The sequence below is a fragment of the Adiantum capillus-veneris genome, chromosome 6 (genome assembly GCF_014529385.1).
Source record: "Adiantum capillus-veneris isolate H3 chromosome 6, ASM1452938v2, whole genome shotgun sequence".
In the NCBI taxonomy this organism is placed as follows: domain Eukaryota; kingdom Viridiplantae; phylum Streptophyta; class Polypodiopsida; order Polypodiales; family Pteridaceae; genus Adiantum; species Adiantum capillus-veneris.
Window position 1 is genome coordinate 106,082,391 of NC_140936.1, and position 22,787 is coordinate 106,105,177.

The 22,787-nt window shown below is 44.0% G+C and overlaps 1 pseudogene; it reads right to left on the reverse strand.

The window, feature by feature from the left end:
- Nucleotides 1–683: 683 nt before the first annotated feature.
- On the reverse strand, nucleotides 684–5,600 carry LOC147456029 (subtilisin-like protease SBT1.7; annotated as a pseudogene).
- Between the last annotated feature and the right edge of the window lie 17,187 nt (nucleotides 5,601–22,787).

The following is a 22,787-nucleotide window of genomic DNA, read 5'->3' on the forward strand; positions in this document are numbered from 1 at the left end:
TATGATCGCTAGTCAACGTTTGTTGGGAGTACAATTTCATGCTTGGTGGTGGTTTGATTGATATGTATACAAAATGTGGTGTCCTCACAATAGCACAAAAACTTCTTGAAGGGTATCCTCCCTGGGGTGTCGTCTCTTGTAGCGGGTTAAGTGCAGCATCGTTGATGCAAGGAAGTCCATTGGCGATAGACATTCAATCGCGTGGTGAGTAAGCATTATCATTTTTTGATTTTTGACACTAAGAACGCAGTTAATGAAAGCATTGAAAATTGCAGGCTGCCGTGGGAATGGCACGTTCCCTCGTATTATAAAAATTGGGAAAGATTGTGCAAACTCCCCCATGCAAGGAGACTTGCATGTTTTCTTTTTTTTTGAAACATAAAAATGGAACAACAAACAATAACATTGACATCTTGTATGATTATGAACATTGAGCTTAACAAAACTCTTTAACAATCCTTGTGGTTTTTGGCGAGGTACCCCTTTGAAGCATTACGATCAATAACCAATTTCTGTCGAGGTACACCACTGAACCGCGACGATCGGTATCCCAAACATTCTCGGGTAAAAAAATCTAACACTCTTTCATGAAATCTCTCTCTCTCTCTCTCTCTCTCTCTCTCTCTCTCAGTTTCCAATATTTTGTTCAATCTCAATTTCGATGGAACATAGCTAACGAAGCACTCTAGTTGAGGTAGTGAACGATGTCAGGGGTTGGGTTCTGAAAACCAGAGTACAGATGCTGAAGCTCAATTTCTTCGCCACATAAAGGACAGGGGGCTCTGCACATTATGATACCCATCAGACCAAACAAACGACCCAAATGACAGAAACTCAGCATGGAACTGATCTAAGAACGCCATCTCTGGAGCACCCATTGTTACTGTGTAGTTGAGCTTTTCATCCGCATGGTTAAAAACTAGTGTTGAGGGCTCGATGGTTACATTGACGAATTGAGGCTCTATGACAGAAACCGTGTATGTGGAATTTGGAAAGCCAACGTTTGTGACTGTCCTTGTGAATGTGGATGTGTATGTGCTACTCATATTCTGATACAAGATGGCACTAAATGAAGGGTAGTTGAGGTCTCCTGGCTTGCGGATCGACGATTTGGTGCAATCATAAGAGCTAACAAAGACGCTTGACATATTGTCTCTGTAGCCCAGGCTGCAAAGGAAATCCACATAGTCTTGCAGGGTGATGTCGTAGATTAAACCCGGGTTTAGTGCAGCATTAGGATGGATATGGCTGGCACCATAGGCTGTTGGAAGTGCGGCCATTACAGTCGCCAAATCTGTGATCGTTTGTCTGGTCTTGTCAACTGTGACGGCCGGGCAGATGTCATCAAAGCAGATCTGATAGCTGCTGGGCTCCATGTGGGATGAGCGGCTTTCAGCAATGCCGTGACACCAACGACATGCGGGCATGACATTGAAGTCCCGGAAATTATGTTAAACTCGATTGCTTTTCTGATGCTGCCCGGGAAGACAAGATCTGTCCAGGCCGCCAAGATGTTGAGGCCAGGCGCAGTAATGTAAGGCTTGAGAATTTCCGGTGTGATCGGGTTTGGGCCCCGACTAGAGAAACTTGTCACAGCTGGAGCTGGCTTTGTTCCTACTTTGGTTCCTTGGAACTCTATGTATGCCTTGGGAGAGCTCTCTGTACTGATGTATTTCTTGTTTGCTAATGCATCTTGATAGCCAACGTTTGTCGCTGGTAAGAAATGGCGATCCTCATCAAGCTCATACCCACGGACTTCATCATTTCCCAAAATCATTCCAAAAGCACCAGCTTGTTTTACATTTAAACCTTTGAAGACACGAGGAATGCCGTCCCCCTTGTTGCAAAACACAATAGCTCCTTGCACCTTTGATGTGTTCAACAGTGCTGAATCTGCACAGAACCTTGCAAGGGAGCGGATAGAACATTGGCTCTACTTTATCTGCAAACAGAGATTCCCCCTTGAACACTTGCTGGTTTCCTAGCAAAACAGGAGCTGCAAATTCCTGATCAATGGACCTCTGCACATACGTAACATTATTCATCTCAATGCATCAAGAAAAGACATCCTGCAGACATGCATGCAAACATGCAGACATTGACCAGTGCTGCTCAATTGACATTTTGACAAAGTGATAATGATTCACCACAACTTCAAACCTACAGGTTGTGCAGGAAAAAGGATGGCGTTTCCCACTTTATGCCAAAGCATTGAACTGCCAACAAGGTGAGAAACTCATGATTTAAGTTTCATTCAAGTAGCGAAAGGCCATAGATTATATGGTATGTGATGGTGTAACTTCAAGCCCAGCTGTTTGCCATCGAAGGCCTGACATTGGATATGTGTAGCCGCTCTAGAATGCACAACTAGGACCTTGCCTCTTTATTGACTCTAGAAAGCACATCATCAATTAGTCAGAACAGTGTATGCACCATCAAAGCTGTACAGACCCAAATGCCATTGTTCTCCCAACTCGCTAACCAAACTGTGGCCGAGCACCATACAATCAGAAGCAGTCATCGCACCCCAGACAAAGCAAGCATTTGGCTTGCACGATTGAGCAAGCAACACTTGGTGCCCCATGTTTAGAAAGCAATTAAGCACTTTGGGTTTGGTTGCTTTGCCCCTTGGCCCAAGGCCAGATAGGCTTTTGATTGGTCTATCATGCATAATTCTATTTTTTAACTTGCAAACCTTGCATTAAGATTACATGCCTCATGGAACTCGCAGGACTCTTTTACCATAGAGTTTGTGCTTATCCGAGTAGCTCAAAAACTTTACAAGATACGATACTCCCTAGTGTTCTTTGGAAGCATTGTTAAAGTGAATGTCATCCAAAGCGACATTGAAAAATTAGCCACCGGAGGATGCAAGACATTGTTCCTTAGCATCAAAAGTATAGTTAGGGTATTGGTTAGCATGTAGGACATAACAAAAAACTTGCAAATTGTTCCTTAGCATCAACGTAAAGTTAGAGTATCAGTCAGCCTATAGGACATAACCAAAAACTTGCTATTCTGAGAGGGTGCTTAATGTAAAGATATAGAGAAGGGGCTCTGCACATTATGATACCCATCAAACCGAACAGGGGACCCAAATGACAGAAACTCTCCATGGGGTTGATTATCTATGGAGCTCCCAATGTTACTGTGTAGTTGAGCTTTTCATCTGCATGGTCAAAAACCAGTGTTGAGGGCTCGACAGAGACATTGACTTGGAGGCTCTGTGATCGAAACCATGTATTTGGAATTTGGAAAGCCAACATTTGTGATTGGAGTAATGTTTAAGTTTGAGTTATGAATGTAAGAGACCTTCAAAAGGCCCTTAGATGGCAGTGATGGAGAGCTATCATTCTTTCATTCTATGAACCCTCTAGAATGTATCTCATCTTGAGTTATCTCTCCTCCTTTTGATGTTCTTTTCAGTAGGTTTTTCTGTTAGCCAGGATTCCCCTTTCCTACCCGAGGGGTCTTTGTAATACTTGTTCTCTTTTTAATATATTCAGCTTTTCTCCAAAAAAAATAAAATCACCTCATACAGTTGTGGGACAACAATCGTTGTCATTTATCATCCTCAATGTAGTCAGTCTCTCTTCATCATCATTATCGTTATCGATATTGCTCTCTTCTACATGCGATCGACCTATTTGTAGCCATACACAAGAAGTTTTGGACAAATTCTCACAATAATTCCCACATTGTGACTTACCTCAACATCATGAGCTTCTGTGAGGGAGGCACCGCATACCTAGCACGATTGGGGGCAGGGAACCGCCGGCCCGGTGGGGGGGCCGGTGGTCCCCTACCCCCAATCGTACCTAGCTAGGTATGCGGTGCCTCTCGAACGAAAGCTCATGATGTTGAGGCATAATAGGTATAACTGCAAGTGCATGTTAGATTTTTCTTTGGACGTTTTTCGCAGCAGGACACTTCTAATTTTTAAAATTTCATCTTTTATGCTAGTGCACGTCTAATTATATTGTTTTTTCTTTATACAAATATGTTATATCTAAACTAACATAATATGGAAGAAGGGGGAGCCCTTTATACGTGTCGAAATCTGCGACATGAAGGCTAAACTCCAAAACTGAGAAAAGCCCCTCTGCACGTTATTTAACCGAACGATGTGCAAGGGTTCTAAAAACCAGAGTATAATGGCTAATGCTCAAATTCCTCGCCACATAAAGGACAGGGGGCTCTACAAATTATGATACCCATCAGACCAAACAAGGGACCCAAATGCCAGAAACTCTCCATGGGGTTGATATAAGAAGACCATCTCTGGAGCATCCATTGTTACTGTGTAGTCGAGCTTTTGATCTGCATGGTCAAAAACCAGTGTTGAGGGCTCGACAGAGACATTGACAAATACAGGCTCTATGACAGAAACTGTGTATGTGGAATTTGGAAAGCCAACATTTGTGACTGTCCTTGTGAATGTGGATGTGTATGTGCTACTCATATTCTGATAGGAGACAGCACTAAATGAAGGATAGTTGAGGTCTCCTGGCTTGTGGATCGACGGTTTGGTGCAATCGTAAGAGCTAACAAAGACGCTTAACATATTGTCTGTGTCCCAGGCTGCAAAGGAAATCCACATAGTCTTGCGGGGTGATGTCGTAGATTTAACTCGGGTTTAGTGCAGCATTAGGATGGATATGGCGGGCACCATAGGCTGTTGGAAGTGCGGCCACTCCAGTTGACAAATCTGTGATCGTTTGTCTGGTCTTGTCAACTGTGACGGCAGATGTCATCAAAGCAGACCTGATAGCTGCTGGGCTCCATGTGGGATGAGCAGCTTTCAGCAATGCTGTGGAACCGGCAACATGCGGGCATGACATTGAAGTCCCGGAAATTATGTTAAACTCGATTGCTTTTCTGACGCTGCCCGGGAAGACAAAATCTGTCCAGGCCGCCAAGATGTTGAGGCCAGGCGCAGTAATGTCAGGCTTGAGAATTTCCAGTGTGATCGGGTTTGGACCCCGACTAGAGAAATTTGTCACAGCTGGAGCTGGCTTGGTTCCTACTTTGGTTCCTTGGAACTCTATGTATGCCTTGGGAGAGCTCTCTGTACTGATGTATTCCTGGATTGCTAATGCATCTTGATAGCCAACGTTTGTCGCTGGTAAGACAATAGCTCCTTGCACCTTTGATGTGTTCAATAGTGTTGAATCTGCACAGAACCTTGCAAGGGATGCGTTCCTACCTTCCACCACAGCATCCCTTGCATACACGAGCGGATAGAACATTGGCTCTACTTTATCTGCAAACAGAGATTCCCCCTTGAACACTTGCTGGTTTCCTAGCGAAACAGGAGCTGCAAATTCCCGATCAATGGAGGTTGCGGCAATGGTAAAAATCCATGGTGCGACATTTGAGACCGATCCATGAGCAGGGCCAGAGTTGCCAGCAGAGCAAGAGACAACGATGCCCTTGGAAACAGCAGCAAATGCACCAATGGCAATGGTGTCATCGAAATAATCAGTGGGGTCACCATCTGCAGAGACAGAGATGATGGCAACGCCATCAGCTATGGCAGACTCGAAGGCAGCAAGAAAGTCAGAATCGAAGCAACCGTTGAACCAACAGACTTTGTACATGGCGAGTCAGGAGTGAGGGGAGATGCCAGAGGCACGCCCATCAGCAAGGCCGGAAAGGTTGGCATGTGAGATGCCAGAGCCGACAGCAGTGGAGGAAGTGTGGGTGCCATGGCCGATGGAATCGCGGGGGGATTTGAATTTGAGGGTTTCATTGATGGGGCCAGAGGAGGCTTCAGCTCCTTTGAAGAAGCTGCGGGCACCAATGAGCTTGCGGTTGCAGGCAAGGGCAGGGTTGAAAGAGGAGGAGCTCTCACAGGCTCCTTTCCAGCGGGAAGGAATGGGTGAGTATCCATCATCAGTGAAGCTGCGGTGCTCTGGCCATATGCCTGTGTCCAGCAATCCCACTATCACATCCTCCGCTTTCTTCCCTGCCCCCAGGAGTCCTCTGCACATACGTAACATTATCCATCTCAATGCATCAAGAAAAGACATCCTGCAGACATGCATGCAAACAGGCAGACATTGACCAGTGCTGCTCAATCGACATTTTGACAAAGTGATAATGATTCACCACAACTTCAAACCTACAGGTTGTGCAGGAAAAAGGATGGGGTTTCCCACTTTATGCCAAAGCATTGAACTGCCAACAAGGTGAGAAACTCATGATTTAAGCTTCATTCAAGTAGCAAAAGGCCATAGATTATATGGTATGTGATGGTGTAACTTCAAGCCCAGCTGTTTGCCATCGAAGGCTTGACATCGGATATGTACGTGTAGCCGCTCTAGAATGCACAACTAGGACCTTGCCTCTTTATGCACCATCAAAACTGTACAGACCCAAATGCCATTGTTCTCCAACTCGCTAACCAAGCTGTGGCGGAACACCATACAATCAGAAGCAGTCATCGCACCCCAGACAAAGCAAACATTTGGCTTGCACGATAGAGAAAGCAACACTCGGTGCCCCATGTTTAGAAAGCAATTAAGCACTTTGGGTTTGGTTGCTTTGCCCCTTGGCCCAAGGCCAGATGATGATAGACCATGTCCATCAAATGTAGTCTGGGTATTTTGCTGTGAAGATTTGCAGACCTTTTTTCACTCTGGCATTGATCAGATTGTTTACACACATCCACCACCGTCTGATATAGTTAAGATGGTCATAGTAGTTTGATATTGGAATGCAGGAGGGCTCTCTCTCTCTCTCTCTCTCTCTCTCTCTCTGCGCTCAAGACATCCATGCTATAACTTCTTAGCTTCAATGCTGCTCTCAGAAGGCCACTGCCATGTTGCAACAAGGACTCAACAAATTCTTCTAACACAGATGGCCCTGTGAGGTTCTAAGTAGCTAATATAGAAGTACTTTGTTGCTCCTCTTCTCAAGTCCAAACATGTCCTTAAGCTTTTGATTGGTCTATCATGCATAATTTTAATTTTGAACTTGCAAACCTTGCATTAAGATTACATGCCTCATATCAGAAAGGGAGTTATGGTCTTCGAGCGAGCTTTGGAGCAAGTTTTTTTTTTTTTTCCAAGACCGCCGTCCATATCTCCTCTTCCTCCTCTCACTGCCCATGTGCTTCCTTCTCCAACATCCTCCACCTCCTTTCTCCATCTACTCCTATAACTGCCTTCCCTTCTACCATCTTGTCCTCCACCAACCCGCCTCCCTTCCTCAAGGTCCTCCACTCCCTTTTTCCTCTCTCTTTTCCTATCATTGTATACGCCCCCCACCCCCCTGTGTGTGTGTGTGTGTCCCACCCCCTATCACCCCTCTGTCCCCTTGTCTTCCCCCTCTCTCTCCGTGGCCCCACCTCTTCCCTCTCTCTCTCTCTCTCTCTCTCTCTCTCTCTCTCTCTCTCTCTCTCTCTCTCTCTCCCTCCCTTTGACATGGATAGATTATCCCATTTTCAAGTATTCAGTAAGACGCACCCTCCTTTTCTCTCACACACACCGAGATCACTCAACTCATCAGACAGGACTTGATTCAGTTAGACATTAGGAGAACATAGATACATCCTATGCGTGTGCCGAATATGGCTTTCTATAGAGAGCATCTCCTTCAGCTTACAGAGGATGGTTTTGTGACCAGATCTACCTACATGAACATTCATCTATCCCATGGATTATGATGTGTTATTGGACAGATGCGCACATCATCACATCAATTAGAGGATTGTGACTGGGAGATTTAGAGGAGTACCGTCAGAGGCTAGAGTTGAGAGTGAGGCTGGCAGATCTAGAGGAGTACCAACAGAGGCTAGGGTTGAGAGAGAGCGAGGTGTGGCAGAGAGAGAGAGAGAGAGAGAGAGAGAGAGAGAGATGGGGGGGGGGGGGGGGATGCCCTTGTTTTTTTTCTTTAAAAGAGAGAGAGAGTGGGGGAGAAGGGGGTGCCTTAGGAAAAGAAAGAAAAAAACCCAAAGTCAAAGGATATCGCTATTGCTTTGGCTTGGGGTGTTTTTCTTTTTTTTCCTAAAGCACCCCCCCTTCCCCCACTCTCTCCCTCTTTAAAGAAAAAAAAAGGGCATTTCCCTCCCCCCCCCCCCCCCCCCCCCCCCCCAAATCTCTCTCTCTCTCTCTCTCTCTCTCTCTCTCTCTGCCACACCTCGCTCTCTCTCAACCCTAGCTTGTGTTGGCACTCCTCTAAATCTGTGAGCCCCAACCTCTAATTGATGTGATGATGTGTGCATCTGTCCAGTAACACATCGTAATCCATGGGATAGCTGAGTGCTCATGTAAGCCCCCCCCCCCCCCCCCCCCCCCCTTCCCGCCCCCCTCCCCCCAAATCTCTCTCTCTCTCCCCTTCTCTCCCTCTATATCTTCCCTCTCTCTCTCTCTCTCTCTCTCTCTCTCTCTCTCTCACACACACACACACACACACACACACACACACACACATCTCGGTCTTAACAAGATCATCTCTCCCCATCAACATGGGTTCATCAAAGGAAGGTCCATTTACGATAACATCTATTGGTGGGCATCGAATACGCAACTTACACAAAGCAAGAGTGCATTCTGCTGCAGTTGGACCTTGATAAGGCTTATGACAGAATAATATGGACATATATAGAAGCAGTCATGGAAGCTCTAGGCTTTGGGCCTCGCCTATGTCATCTTATACGTGCACTAGGGGCTGGTAACCAGTCAGAGCTCTTATTTAATGATAGAATAGTGGGCTCTTTTGAGGTCAAAAGGTATATTAAGCAGGTATGCCCTCTGGTCCTTTGCTTTTCGCCATAGGATCACATCCTTTAATCACGACGCTCGAAGCTAGTGCTGAGCGAGGAGAGTTGCAAGGCCTGGCTTTACCAGGAAACAACCAACTACTTGCAAAATATTTGCAGACGATTCTCTCCTCTTCTTGAAGGTGTGTCCCCAGGTCGTCAGTAAAGCTCTGGAGATTGTACAAATATTCTCAGTAGCTTCGGGTCCCAGTGTAATATAGAGAAGTCAACGCTGATCTCCTTGTCGGAAAATGACACATTTGACCCTTCTGACTGGTCGAGGGAGATTGTCACAAAAGGGAATATTTTCAGACATCAGGGGGCCCCCTTGGGGGTGGACGTAACTCACAAACAAAGATTTCAGTGGGTCTTTGAAAAAATCAGAACAAAAATGAGTAGGTGAGAGTATGCTCTTCTCCCATTCCCAAGCCGGATAAAAATAATTAATGCCTTTATGCTCCCTTATATTGCCTTCACTAGTCCGCTTCTCAAAATGGCTAAGTGTCACTCGAAAGAGTTCTTAAAACCGGTAAAAAGGTTTTTATGGAAAAATAACACAAAATCCTCCAAGCCATGGCAATGGGCCTGTTGGGACTCAGTCGCTCGGCTAGTGAATCAAGGAGGCCTCAAAATTATCAACCCTATGGCCCATGCAGAAGCTTGCTGCACCAAATTTGTAGTCTCCTTGTCTAAACAAGATCAAGCTTGGGCTATCATGATCAGAGATATGTTAGAAGCAGCTAAACTTGGCTCGAAAGGTGGAAAGTGGAGAAGGGTAGAGGTTCATGACAAACTATTAGCCGCGACGTGGTCTACCCTAAGTTTGGGGGGCAGCTCAGGGGAATTGGTAAGGAAATGCAACAGAGCAACGGGAGTTCTAAAGTGGGGGGAAGAAACCAGATACTTCAAGAACTCCATTTTGCATTGGTCCCCCTGGCTTTCTAAAGTTCTAGATCCGCCACAAAATCCCTATTAGATAGAAACAACCAAGAAACTGAATAATAAGGGTCTAAATCGACTTGGGCACTTTTGGGATAGTGACAGTAAGAGCTGGAAAACCATTGACTTCTGGTAACCCAATACCAACTTAATAGCTTGGAGGTTTTGCCAGTCAACAAAGTGATGAAAGAGCTTGACAATGTCCTGATGTCAATCTGTGATTTGGAGTTTGACTGGAATGCTTGGAAATGGCCCAGAAGCAATCTCTTATGGAAACCCGATTCTAAAGCCGTTTACCATACAATGATGCTGACGAAGAATTAGTCTAGCCACCTTAACAAGATATGAAAAAAACAATGGTCAGAGGAAAGGTGGAAGCAAGTAATGGAGAACATCTGGGAGCCAAAGGTGCCGCAAAAAATGAAGGTATTTCTGTGGAAAGTAATTAGGGGTGCTCTACCGACGGGGGTGAAAATTCAGGAGAGAGGGATTGGGACAGATCGATACTTGGGGTGCAGGTTGGCTAGTGAAGATCTGGCCCACCTATTTATGGAATGCCCAACTATCAGAGGCCTCACAAGAAAAATATGCAAGTGGGTCCAAAGAACATGGAAAATTGGTTTTTTCAAGACTGATTTATTCCTTGGAGGTAAGAATTTGGGTAGTCCTGCCCTCCTCATCAACACTCAAATTGTCAGGTACTCTTCTTACATAATGTATGACTGACAAGGAATCGCCGTGTGTTTGAAGGAGTTCCTGAGGTGGCAAGCTTCACAGAAATTATACAAGAAAGCAGAGTGCTAATATGGACGCTCGGGTGCAAGCAAAATTCGGATGATTGGTCTAGGATTAGATGTGCCTTGTTGTCATCTGATGGAATGCTTAGGAAGGGAAAATCTTGGCCATTGGAAACATAAGATATTTAAAGAACATGATAATTAACCTTGTGTATCAAGGACAAGGGGGCAGGTCGTTAGGGGTGGTTCCCCAGATAGCCGACGTAATTATGGTCTCTTGATGATGTCATGGCTCGGCACGAACATGGCAAGATCTTGTAAATTTTTGGGATGATCAATATAATTCACTCATAATTGTGAGTTTTGGAAAAAAAAAAGCCTCGTGTCATAATAATCAATATCTAATTCTCCTTAATGATTTTCTCATATTAAACTGATCATTTAATGTGGGGAGGTACCAGGGGAGAAAAAGCTAGAATATTGGTTAAGCTAGCAGACCGGCCACAGTAGGGATCCAAAGGAGGGAAAATAGGGATCAAAAGGGGGGGCCATCTGCAAAAGAACCATGTGCAACAATGGGCTAAAAAGACCCTAAGGTTCAGCCCATTAAGACTTCCAAAAGGCTAAGGTTCCAAAATTCAAAGGTTGTGTCCAAAGGTCAACCCTAGGGAAAATTGGATGCTTAGTGTGTGTACAAAAGTCTTCTTCAAAGCCTACAAAGGAGGGGGCGAGCCCATTTAGTAGGGGATGAGAGAGAAAGCCACACACACACACACACACACACAGGCTCCCTTTACACAAAGGGAATTAGGGACACATGTCAGCTCCCTAGGCCAGATGCCCACAAGGTGTGCCCAATTCCTATTGGAAGACCCTTGAAGTGGACCAATGAGAATTAAGCTAGAGTAAATCTAGTTTAATTAATTTAAAAACATTTAATAAAAGAAACCAATGAGAATTAAGTCTCCTAGAAGACTATTGGGGTGACCCTTGAAGTGGACCAATGAGAATTAAGCTAGAGTAAATCTAGTTTAATTAATTTAAAAACATTTAATAAAAGAAACCAATGAGAATTAAGTCTCCCAAGGGGTCCAATGAGCATTCAGGAGCCCAATGGCTTGCATGATTCCTATTGGCCAGGAGGCAAAGGGGTCCAATGAGAGTTTAGTTTAATTATTTAATTACCTAAAGCTCTCACAAAAGGGGAAAGGGGGACACATGTCAGAAGGCTATCACTTATGCAGCTTAACACCCATTGGCTTGACTTGGGGAGGTCCAATGGGGCAAAAGCCAGACCAATTTAGCAGGAAGGGCTCGCCCAAGAAAGAGAGGGGGCTGATTTTTGCAAGGCATTATCACACACACACTCACACAAGCTCATGTGTGAAGAAAGAATACTCTATCTCCTCCCAAGCTTTAATGGAGAGCTCATCACCTACTCCAAGCTTGTGAGATAGAAGCCTACATCAACACTCTCTTGGCATGTGGATGCAAATCCAACCAAGAGCCAAGCTTCAATGCATGCTCATCTTCTCTACCAAGCTAATTACTAAGCTAAGCTATGCTAATATGAGTGATTATGTGAGGAGATGTACATCTTTCTCGTAAGATACTCCTTCTTCCTCTCAATCTACTCTCATACCCTGCTAGCTCTCACCATCTTCGAAGGTGTGTGAGGTCTTGGGTCTGAGAACGGGGATAATTCAAGTTGTGTTTGTTAAGTGTTTTGCTTAGTGCATGAAGTTTCCATCTTCATTGCACTAGCTAGTCTTGAAGGAACACAAAGAATTGTATTGTACAATGTCTCTCTTGATGGGAGAAACCATAATACAAAGCCTTTTGGAGGGGGGACCGGCTCCATGAAAATCCGGTCCTCAACTGTTGTCAATAGCTTAATTTCTCTCTCTTTTGAAAGTATTGTTGATGCTATCTAACTAGGTGTTATGCTTTTTGTTGCTCTCTCCACCCAAACACTCTTGTAATTCTCATTAGGAATCTATTCTAATGAAATGCCCACTATGTTCATGCTAATTTCTGCTACACATAAGTTATTAGGCCATGAAATGTTACATTGGTATCAGAGCTCAAGGTTTCTCTTTTCTTGCTCAAGAAGGGAGGTCCTCAAGCTAGCTACAAATGGTTGGTATTATTAATTGCCTGTGAGTAAGTAGAATAGGGATTTTTCAGCCTTGTAGTGCGCCTGCCTTCGTGCAGTTAACGGGGCATCACCGTCGAGAGCTATGGTATTAATAGTGGAGTCCTACGGGGCTTGCCTACGGCTTAACCACTATTGAGCTATTAGAAGCTTGACAGGAGCCGGTGCTATTTCGGTGTCGAAAGACCCTCTCTTCTATTCCTTGCAATTAATGGTATTCGAGCCGCGGGTACAGTAGCTTGAGTGCTTTTTCTAAAGGGGTAAAGAGGAGTAGCAACTAGGGCTTGAGGTGCCAAAGTACACCTAAAAAGTTTACACCTAAAAGTGTTAGAATGGCTGACAATAGTAAAGAGAGTGAAATTAATGTTGATAACTTTGATTTTGCTCATGAGCAAGCTACTAATGATGCTTCAATGCTTGTTAACTATCTTGTTTCTAGGCTTCAACAAGCCATGGGCAATCCATCTCTCCAAAGTGAAGTGCAACGGCAGCTCCGTGCTCACGGGATTCTCCAAGCTCATCACCATGACGAGAGAACACCTAGGAAGCCTCCTTGTGAGACTACCAAAAGAGGTCTCTCTCCAATTCGGGAAGAAGAAGAGAATCCATATGAAGGGCTCAAGAATTTACTTCTTGATGATGCATCTCCCTCTCAAAGGAGAACTCAAGAGCCTCCACCGAAGGAACGAGAAAGAAGCGAGTCTCCCGCCACCTCGGCGGAGATGGCTCCACGAAGACGACGGGCTAAACGCTCTCCATCACCACCAAAGCGGAGAAGACCATCATATTCTTCTCCCCACCACAATTCAAAGAGGAATGATAAAAAGCAAGAGAAGAAAAAGGCGAGAAAGAGGACACCCTCTTCTCCATCTTCTTCATCCTCTTCCTCTTATGAAAGCTATGGTGAAGACGACAAAGATCAAGACAAGAAAAAGGCGAGAAAGAGGTCACCCTCTTCTCCATCTTCTTCAAATTCTTCATCTCTGAAGAAAGTGATGGTGCAACCTTTGAACCATAAAAAAGAAGAGGCCATAGGAAATCCTATGCCGCATGGAAGAGGTCGTCCAAGTTGAAGAAATTCAAAGAGGGAGGGAAGAGCATCTCTTTCCTTACCTATGATGGTACCTTTGGTGCTACGGACAAAGTCTTGGCCTTTATCCAACAATTCGATGCGGCGTTTGGAGATGAGGGCTTCACGGAGTCCTCTAAGCTACGCCATGTAGCTATGCACTTTCAAAAGTCCGTCAGACAATGGTGGTCTAGCCTATGAGCCAACGGTGAAGCTCCACGAACATGGAAAGCTTTAAGAGCTTCCATTGTGGAGCAGTTTTTGGCCACTGATTCCAAAGACAAAGTACTCACCGAATGGCGAAGCTTAAAGCTCTCTCCCAATGAATCTATCCACAAATATGTAGACAAGTTTTGGGACCTACAACTCAAAGCCACTGTCTTCAAAAAGTTGGATTTTGGAGAGCAAAAGCAACAATTTTGTGCGGGCTTAACCGAAGAAATGGCGGAGTATGTCAACTCCCAAAGACCACGTACCATATCGGCGGTAATACACCACACTATGGTCGCCTCTCGAATCAATTTCCAAACGGGGGCAAAAAGAAATAATAAGCCCCCGGAAAACAAGGGTTCCAATGAGCCTAAGGGGAAGGACAATGTCCAAAAGTCTCATAAGGGAAACGCCAACAAAGCTAAAGAGAAGGGAGTTTACAAAGGTAAGAATAAACTCTCTCCTGAAGAGCTTGAGCGTTATCGTAAGGATAACCGGTGTTTCAAGTGCGGCGAACATGGGCATGCGTACCGCACTTGTCCCCAAAAGAACAACCGCCAAGATCCTCCTAGAGCTTCCTTGGTTGAAATCCAAGAGGAGGAGACTCACCAAACTCACCACAAAGGATCTCCTCTATGCCATGCTTGGGGAAAGGTAAGAGAACATGATGCTTTTATTCTCTTTGACCCTGGTTCTACTCTCAATTTTATATCTATGGAGTTAGCCACCAAGCTAGGCATACAATCCTACGAGATGGGAGATGTCCTACCCGCAGACAGTGCCTTCAAGGGGCAAGAAGCTTCAGTCACTCCCTTAATCGGGAAATTGAGGCTTCATGTCCAAGGCTATGTGGACAAAGAGGACTTCTTTATCTCTCCTCTCAAGCATGAGGATGTAATCCTAGGGGCACCATGGTTTGACCGCCTGGCTGCCGATGTTAAATTTCCTGAAAGGAGAATCTCCTTTAAGTTCAGGGAAAAAGACATGTATATAGATGCTAAGGAAATGGGTAACACTATCTCCATTGTACATACACCAGCTTTCAACAAGTCAATAAAGAGCTCTATTTCCGTGTACATGATTTTTGTTAAAGATTCTCAAAATGAACCTAATGCTTTAGCAAAAGAAACTAAAAGCAACCAAAAGGAATTAGAGTTATTCAATTTTCTCAAAGGGTTTCAAGATGTTTTTATTGACGACATCCCTTGTGAGCTACCTCCTAAACGAGGTAATGATGACCATGCAATTGAAATTCTTCCAGGAAGTTCACCGCCTAACAAACCTCCTTATAGAGTTTCTCAAGCTCAACAAGAGGAGATTATGCGGCAAGTGCATGAGTTAGTTGAGAAGGGTATGGTTAGGCCAAGCTCATCTCCATTTTGCTCACCTGTGCTATTAGTGCAGAAGAAAGACGGCACATATCGTATGTGTGTCGACTATAGAGCACTAAATAGGATCACTATCAAAAATAGGTTTCCCGTTCCATGGGTAGAAGACCTATTTGATAAGCTACAAGGGTCGACCTACTTCAGTAGAATTGACCTAAAAAGTGGCTATCATCAAATAAGGATAGTTGATCAAGACATTGTAAAGACCACATTTCGCACCACATTTGGTCTTTACGAATACATTGTCATGCCTTTTGGCTTGACCAATGCACCAGCCACATTCAACCGCTTGATGGAGAAGCTGTTCAGGCCTCATCGAACCTTCACTGGAGTGTTCTTTGATGATATTATCATCTACTCTAATTCATTGGAGGAACATAAGCAACACCTCCAGGTAATATTTCAAGTTTTGAGAGAGAATAAACTTTATGTTAATCGAAAGAAAAGTGAATTTTTCTTGCAAGAGATTCAGTATTTATGTCATATTATCTCTCAAGATGGCATCCAAATGTATCCATCAAAGTTAGAGGTAATAAAAGGATGGCCTAAACCAAGGAATCTTCATGAACTAAGAAGCTTTATAGGTATGTGTGCATACTATAGACGCTTCATAGAAAATTTCTTTTTGTTGCTCTCTCCACCCAAACACTCTTGTAATTCTCATTAGGAATCTATTCTAATGAAATGCCCACTATGTTCATGCTAATTTCCGCTACACATAAGTTATTAGGCCATTAAATGTTACATCATGGAACTCGCATGACTGTTTTACCATAGAGTTTTTGCTTATCCGAGTAGCTCAAAAACTTTACAAGATACTCCCTAGTGTTCTTTGGAAGCATTGTTAAAGTGAATGTCATCTAAAGCGACATTGAAAAATTAGCCACCGGAGGATGCAAGAGATTGTTCCTTAGCATCAAAAGTATAGTTAGGGTATTGGTTAGCATGTAGGACATATCAAAAAACTTGCAAATTGTTCCTTAGCATCAAAATATAGTTAGAGTATCGGTCAGCCTGTAGGACATAACAAAAAACTAGCAAATTATGAGAGGGTGCTTAATGTAAAGATATAGAGAAGGAGAGAGCTTGAGTTCTTGCAAGCGTGCACACAACCAAGAGAGTACACAATGGAGATGGAGACACAAAACTGCTTCTTCTTCTTCTTCTTCCCTGTTCATAATAGGTTCTAGGTCGAGGGTGCTTAAAGGTTACAGCTTTATGATGATGGCCTAGTTGAGGATCTCACATTAGAGCTATGGATTGTGCTATTGTATGGTGATAATAGTAGCCGCATACATGGTAGCCAAAAAACCATTTTTGAAGAATAATTTTGTGGTGCATGAAGGCATGCAATCAATTGTTAACCAGGAAAATCCCGTGCATGATTCATGAAATTAATTAGAGCTTAAATGCCATGCTCATAGCCGTAAGACCATGTGATTAAATAAAGTGGTTGTTAGCGGTGGCAGAGCCCTCACGAGTGGTGGCATCCAAGGTTTGGCAAAACTCTTCGTTCCTAGAAAGCTTGGTGGTTCCTCGGTCATGTTGTGGAGACAGTGGTGGTGACAACTCTTCGGCTTCTCGTGGTGATGGACCTCTTGGGCTTCATCTTCTTCATCTTCTTCTTCCTACTGATCCCGATGATCTATTGTTCTGGTATTTGAAATGTTTTGTAACTATGTGTAGTCCGACTTTATTTGGTGCATCCTGAGAGGGGTCTCTTTTGTGGGTGGTTGTCCCTTGGTGTCCCATGGCATTCTCTGGATGTATTGTGTTGATGGTTGAATTGTATTCTATGATACTCTAGTAATTCTTTTCTAATCCATGGCTCGCTGTGAACATGGGCATATTGTATGGTTTTGGTGATTAATTCAATTTACTCACTATGTTGAGTGAGTTTTGCAAAAAAAATAAGTGTGTATCTACTAACATATTATGGCGGAGGAGTTACCATGCCACGTGTCAACTTCAGCACGTTCTCAGCTAAGGAACAAAAAAAAAACGTTCTCAGCTAAGGAACAAAAGAAAATTTAAACGGCGGCGCTGCGTTGGAGGGCGGCTCTGCATAAACTTGAAGTACATTCAAGTACGCTGCAGGGAACGTCATTCCCTTTCCTTCTCAGTGAAGTACAAGCAACGAGCGCTACATTAGTCATTCCTTCTTAGTCATTAGCTGCGCTACATTCCCTGCTGAGAGAGAGAGAGAGAGAGAGAGAGAGAGAGAGAGAGAGAGAGAGAGAGAGAGAGAGAGAGAGAGAGAGAGAGAGAGAGAGAGAGAGAGAGAGAGAGAGAGAGAGAGAGAGAGAGAGAGAGAGAAGAAGAAGAAGAGAAGAAGAAGAAGAAGAAGAAGAAGAAGACGCAGAGGCCGGAGGAAGGCTTGGTATGGTCTCCCCCCCTTTGCTTGCATGTACTTGCTTGTTTGCATCTGCATCTCTCACTACCTCCCCCACCTCCCCCCCCCCCCCTTCCCCCCCCCTTTACGCCACTGTCCCTCCACACGTCGTAGGAAGCTTCGTCATACCAGCAGGGCACTGACAGCCTTTGGACAGGTGACTTTGCATGAGGCTTCACACACACACACGAAATCATGCTAGCCCTCATTATCTTGCAGCTGCATTTGCCTGATGATGCTGAGCTTGACATGGCAGCCTTCGGACAAGCGACTGCATGAGGCTTCACACACACACACAATCATGCTAGCCCTCATTATCTTGCAGCTGCATCTGCTTGATGATGTTGAGCTTGACATGGCAGCCTTCGGACATGCGACTGCATGAGGCTTCACACACACACACACACACGCAATGATGTTGCAGCTGTGTCAACTTTGAAGATGGAGTGGCGTCAAGCTTGCTGCAGCGGCAGTCCAGCTCAGTCTCCGTCCTGCTCCCGCAACGGCCCTGCATTCCCGCTCTCTCTCCGTCCTGCTCTCGCCATCGTGATCATCTTGCTGTAGATGCTCCTTCCTGCTCCGGCAAGAACAGCCGCTCTCTCTTCGTCCTGCTCTTGCCATGGCATTGGCGCACACGCCACTGCCTCCTCATGTTGGGCACGTTGAGCTCCGCCACTGCCTTCAGAGGCATGGGCAGGCTGCAGAGATTCTCCACAGCAGAAGCATGCCGACGTCTCTCTCTCTCTCTCTCTGTGTTTTCCTCTTTCCCTATCTCTCTCTATTCCTGTCTTTCTCTCTCTCTCTCTCTCTCTCTCTCTCTCTCTCTCTCTCTCTCTCTCTCTCTCTCTCTCTCTCTCTCTCTCTCTCTCAGTGCAGCCGTTTTTTGACCTAGTAGACAGTAGTCCACTCTTTTGATCATAACTTCTTCATCCGAACTCCGATTTGGGTGATCTATAGCTTCAATCGAAGAGCACGAAGTCCTCTACGCATTGATATAAAGACAGAAATTTTCAGAGTTATGGAAGGCGTTTCTGTAGCAGCATTTCCGAAGTGAACAGGTTCAACAAAATTGATTCTCATCTCCTATTTTACATACAATGTCTTCCGGCACTCGCAAGGGTTCTTCTTCTTCAACAAGGTCCACAACCATTGTGGAAAATGATCCAAAATCTCCTAAGTATGGAGATAGCAACACAACCACCCAACCAACGACATCGGAAACCATGATCATGGCGTACTTGGTATCATTGCAAGAGACCGTAAACAAACAAGGCGAAGACTTACGAGCACTTGCAATGGAGAATGGCACAGTAAGGGTACTTGTGGTTGAGAATGAGAATCTCAAGAGGACACTTGAGATGCAAACAACACGTTTGATGCAACTTGAAGAGGAAGTCAAGGAATGTAAACGCTCTCTTGTGGACTTGAATGCTTTGAAGGAGCGGATGAGCAAAGTAGAGCATGACCATGTATTGAAAGAGGAGAAATTTGACACTATGAGCCGGGATGTATGAGGCATGAAAAATGTATGCACAAACAAGTCTTGGGCTGATGTATGTGGTAGCAATGTGGTTTCTAATTCCTCACTCATGCAAGCTATGGTTCAAACAAAGAATGTTGAGAATGTGGATGTGGAGGAGTTGAAGGGACGGGAGCGACGTTCCAAGAACATTGTTATTCGTGGAATTCCCGAAGAGAAGTTAGAGACACCTCCTTCTCTTGCCATTGTTATTGAAGATTTCTTCAAAACCCACTTTGGCATGTCCGGAGTTATGGTATATGGAGCACATAGAGTGGGGAAGCAAGGAGCTCCTCGCTCGGGAGAACGGCCAATTGTATGCACCATGCCGGATGAGACCAAGCGAAAGATTATCCTTGATAATAGTTGGATCTATTTGAGGGATACAAAATGTTTTGTATGTGAAGATCGCACTATTAAGCAACAAAATATGCGTCGCAAGGCATATGAGGAAAAGAATAATAAAAACAAGGAGATCTCTCATGAAGAAAATGTGCCCAAGGAGGAGGCAAGTCTCTCAAGCAAATAGGGATACGTGACCTATGAGACCGAGTTACAATTGAAAATATGCTTTTGGAATTGTAATGGATACCCATGGAATGCGGGGGTTGGCATTGATGAACTAACAAGCAAAGCCGATGTTGTACTTCTTGTTGAAACTTGGGAGCATGATACACAAAGGATTAACGGCTTGGAGGATTACAATGTACATTCATTGATGTGGTCAAAGAATCTCAAGCAACGAAGAGGACAAGGAGGGTTAGCATGTATGGTTAAGAAAGGATTGGAAGATTTTGTATCAATTGTGAAAGATGACAAGTACAAACGTTATGTATGGCTGAAAATTATGACACCAAAAAGAGCACCCATTTTTGTAGCCGGTTGCTACATTCCTCATCATGATTCTCCCTTTTATGCTTGCATGGATAGAGATCAACCATTTTTTGATTTGGAAGAGGACATTGCTTATTTCAAAGGTGAAGGTGATGTTATTGTATTTGGGGATATGAATGCTCGCACAAAAACATTGCAACATGATACTCAACAATTTGATATGCCATACATTTCAAGGGAGTTGGAGGAAGTTCACTTGTATGATCGTACTTCAATGGATGAGAAAGAGCCGGATCACTATGGAAAGTTACTTTTACACATGTGTAATAGCACGGGTATGCTCATTGCCAATGGTATATCTTTGTGGAGTGGAACCAATGGATTTACATGTAGAAGACATAATGGGGATAGTGTGATTGACTATATGCTACTCTCTGAAGCCATCATGTATCGCATAAAGAGTTTTATGTTTGGTCAATGGACCCCGGAATCCGACCATCGCACCTTATGTATTGACCTTTCATGTGGAGAAGCAACTAAGCATGATAATCTCAGCCAAAGGAAAGAGAAGTTATCACTATGTATGGATTTCAAACGGGCACCAATGTACATTGAAATGGTTGAGCAAAAATTATGGATGACAAAGCTTCAATGTGATGCACCATTGGAAACTAAATGGGAAGCTTTCAAGAAAGCTATTTGTTCTTGTGCGGAAGAATGCTTTGCCATAAAGCATCTCCATGGTATCCACAAAGATAGATCACGCAAAAGGTGGTTTGATAAAGAATGTCAAGATGCTCGAAAGTCCTTGATAAAGCTTGATGCAACTATGGACAAAGACAACTATCAAAGTCATTTGCGTACATACAAGGCATTGATTCAAAAGAAGAGAAGAGGATGGGAAGTAAAGCAACAAGAATTTCAAGTCCAAGAAAAGGCACATGCATGTGGAAGATTTTGGAGAAACTTGAGAGGCAAGCGGGTTGAGAATTTTGGTAACTTGAGTCTAGTGGATATGTACACACATTGTAGGCAATTATATGAGCAAGAAAATACTGAAAAAATGCCATTTTATGGTTCACTCCCATGTATGCCGTCTTTTTTTACTATTGAGGATGTATGCGGTGGACTTGAAAAGTTGGCCACTCGCAAAGCGGGAGATCTTCAAGGTATCAAGCCGGAGATGATCAAATGGACGGGAGATTTTACCCATGAGTGGATGTGTGATATGTTTAACCTTGCACTTCAACATGGTATGCCTTATGATTGGAGTACTAATTGGGTTAAGCCTTTGCATAAAGGAGGGGATGTAAAGAATGTAAGCAACTACCGGACTATAATGATTGGGTCTCTTATGGCAAAGTTGTTTGGGTGCATAATGGAGATGAAATTGAGTGATTGGGCTGAAGAGAATGACAAGCGTGCAAAGGGACAAGCGGGTTTTCGTCGATGCCATAGCACCATTGATCATCTTGTCACTCTTCGTGTTCTCATGGAGGAAAGTCGGTTGAAAGGCAAGCGATTGTATTGTTGTTTTGTGGACTTTAAGAAAGCCTTTGATATGATTCCACGTAACAATTTGTGGAGAAGGATGGAAGAACTCCAAGTGCCAAGTGAGTTTATGCTTGCGGTTTCTCGAATCTATGAGAAGGTGATTTGTCAATTGCGCATGGGAAGAGAAATTTTAGAAATTTTTGTAAGCACTATTGGGGTTAAACAAGGATGTCCATTGTCACCAACTCTCTTTGGTCTATGCATCGATCAATTGGAACAAATGGTACTTGACTTTATGCAAGAAGAAGGCATTGAAGAGGTCACTATTTGCAATGCGGTAATCATGCTTTTGTTGTATGCGGATGATGTAGTGCTTCTAGCACACACTTTAGAAGATGCACAAAAGCTTATGGTTGTCCTTGAGAACTTTTGCTTGCATAGTGGGCTGATTGTAAATGAATCCAAAACAAAGGTTATGCTTGTGAAAACCAACCATAAGGAGAAGCCATGCATTGTGTACAACAACGAGACACTTGAAGTTGTTGAGAGCTTTAAGTACCTTGGCCTTGAGGTTCCATCCAATCACAACTGGCATGAATGTGCTATGCGTCGTTTGGAAGCGGGAAAGAGAGCATATTATGCATTTGAGAACATGTGTAATGCGGGAAACATCAAGTGTTGGGTTCTCAAGAAGTATCTTTTTGATGCATTGGTGACACCGTTTCTTCTGTATGGAGTTGAAGTGTGGGGCGGGAGCATCTCAAAGTCTACTTGGAAAGAGTTTGAGAATGTCCAAAAGCATTTTCTTACAAACTTTCTCCAAGTTAAGACACAAACACCATATATGCTCTTACTTCTTGAGTCGGGATCTCTTCCAATTGAGGTTATGGGCATGGAAAGGGTTGTGGAGTACATGATAAAGATGCGTCAAAACCCCTCACATCGACTTCCTACAATTGCATGGGAAGCAAGCAAAAAAGTTCAAAAGACGCATAAAAGCAAGATCTTGAGCACGGGATGGATGCAAGACATAAAGAAGTGGTTTGGGAGATGGGATGCATTACACTTGCTACATGATGCTTCAATTGACTCTCAAGTGAATGAAGCTTTTCTACAACGCCAATGTATTACGGTTTGGGAGAAATCCGGTGGGTCACGCTTCATACATTACACCACCTATATTGCCCCCAACTACAAAACCATGTTCTTCGCTGAGAGAGGAAACCGTACTCACACTTACATGCTTGAGCCTATTCCCTTGTCCGCGATACGCACTATCGCAGCAA